The sequence below is a fragment of the Palaemon carinicauda genome, chromosome 5 (genome assembly GCF_036898095.1).
Source record: "Palaemon carinicauda isolate YSFRI2023 chromosome 5, ASM3689809v2, whole genome shotgun sequence".
Taxonomy (NCBI): Eukaryota; Metazoa; Arthropoda; class Malacostraca; order Decapoda; family Palaemonidae; genus Palaemon; species Palaemon carinicauda.
In genome coordinates this window covers 149,924,859-149,927,358 of record NC_090729.1, presented here as the reverse complement: position 1 = coordinate 149,927,358, position 2,500 = coordinate 149,924,859, and the positions used below count along the sequence as shown (strand labels likewise).

The following is a 2,500-nucleotide window of genomic DNA, read 5'->3' as shown; positions in this document are numbered from 1 at the left end:
CGTTTCTGACATGCTATCCATACTGTTGAATGAGGATGTTACACTTTACAGAAGACCAACCTCGTATCCAATAGATATTAAAGTCTTGTACAGTATTCATTCCGTAATGTGAGATTTTTTTCGTTATTTTTTTTTTCTGATCAGGCTCATATTATTACTAGTCTTTTAGCATCATTTAATTCATGGACCAATTATTTATTCACTTCATACCACAGAAAACTGTCCATTCATAGTCTTCAGCTACCCTTTAGTTATACTGAAATCTAATATCGTATCAGCGTGGTCGATCATTGTTGTCATCCATAAAATGCAGTTGAATAGTAAAATGCTTTACTAGATTTGTTAGCCAAAATAGATTAATGATCATTCATTTTATCATATACCTAACTTTATTCGCTATGCATTTTTGATTGATGATTCCGATGAATCTTTTACTCCAATATATGCCATACCATCCGTCACGAACTCTATGTCTTTTTCATACAAAATTTCATGAAATAAAATTATACGATAGCATGCTTTTAGATCCGGATTTTTTTTTTTTCTAGAGAGGGTAGCGAAAGAAAAGTTGAGTCTGAGATATTTGTGCGTATGTGGGTGGGTGTGTTCAAGCATTTTTGGATCTTACAGCCAAACGACCTGTTCGATCGTGACGGGCTGGCACTGATCGACTCAACAGCATCTGGTCAGTCTTATGGTGCTAGTCACGAGTCGACTGGTGGAGGAGCATGGCATGCCTGGTTGCGACAAATGTGTCGTGACGGATTATTTTCTGTCAGCCCTAATGAAAAGATTAGAGGAGCCAACGGTCCCGGAATCGCGCACAACACGTAAAGCACGTTGTACTTTTATCATTTGGAGGAGCCGTTTCCGATGGCTGCACAAATCACCCATCAGCGGTGCCAAACCAGTGACCTTGAACTGAGGTAAAATTTCAAATCGACCTTTCGAGCTAAAAAAGTAAAACATTCGATACGACTCGACTTAGAGGAACACGATAGTGCAAACCTTATTCCTAGTTCAGATGTAATCGGCAAAAGAAAAAAATGCCCAAATTTGACAATTGACCTGATTTCAGAGGTCACTCACACGTTTATTTTGGTCCCGGACCTCTAGCTCAATTAGGGGACAACTGTGAGGCAGGGTCGTATTAATTATCTCTAGCCATCCGTGTTATAGAAAATGCCAAAACTGGGTGGGGGTTAAATATTTAAACGGCAAAGATGCTAAGCCAAATATTATGTATGCATTGCCAGCAATATCTATAAAAATGTGCTTAATTATGTGTGTGGCTTAAAGGCAATCAAAATGAGTAGTGCTGAAACTTCCTTTCTATAGTCCATTTCTTTTAGCGATGCATATTTGCACCGACTCGCAGCGGTGCCCTTTTAGTTCGGAAAAGTTTCCGGATCGCTGATTGGTTGGACAAGATAATTCTAACCAATCGGCGATCAGAAAACTTTTCCGAGCTAAAAGTGCACCGCTGCGAGTCGGTGCAAATATGCATCGCTAAAAGAAATGGACTATAGTAAATGCAGAAATGTAACATTGAAAACCCAAAGAAAGTATTTTTGATAGCTATATAAAAATCTGTTGCAATTCATTGTCTTAGCTTCAGGAAGTGTTTGTCAGCATCTAATAAAGTATAATATTACGACACTGCTGTTAACGGTAATAAAAACGAAATACATAAATATATGAAAGCATAATCAAAGCAATTAGGTGAGCAATAGAACAGTATCACAATATGGCAAAGCGCACAGGTCTTGTGAGATGGACGTGACGCGTGATGCGTGATTCAAGTAAATCCTCCAATATTGGTTCCGAGGAAATGCATCAAAGCAATGCTGTCCTCGAGTTATTATTATTATTATTATTATTATTATTGCTACCTAAGCTAAAACCCTAATTGGAAAAACAAGATGCTATAAGCCTAAAAGCTCCAACTGGGAAAAATAGCTGTGAGGAAAGGAAATAATGAACAATTAAAATGAAATATTTTAGAAGCAGTAACAATAATAATAATAAATCTCAAAAAACGAAAAGGAACGGCAATAAAACTGCTGACTCATCATCCACTCTACAAATAGACAATAAACTAAAAATAAGAAGAAGTTAACAAGACCTATAAAGAAGAAGAAGAAAAAAATATATGTTTGTTTTCTACGACGGAAGCGTCCAAAATGCTTCGTAGAAGTCCCTTTCATATAAGACCCGTACCTACTAAGTAGATCTTAATGAGCCTTCATTGTACAGAGTTCTACAGAGTAGATCCTAAATGCTTCCATTTTACGGCCAGGAAGAGTTTGAATTAATATTCTAAAAAAACACTCAAGAAATTTGGTTGAAAATAGAGACTATAAAATGGCATTTCATAATACTCCTTTTATGGTTTGAAAGACTTATTATTATCATTATTATTATTATTATTATTATTATTATTATTATTATTATTATTATTATTATTATTATTATTATTATTATTATTATTATTATTATT

General features: G+C 35.4%; 1 protein-coding gene across 1 annotated transcript in view; it reads left to right on the top strand.

Moving 5' to 3' along the window:
- LOC137640616 (PDF receptor-like) overlaps positions 1 to 2,500 on the top strand; it is a 540,716-nt gene that overhangs the window by 505,249 nt on the left and 32,967 nt on the right. The gene's annotated exons all lie outside the window — the stretch shown is intronic.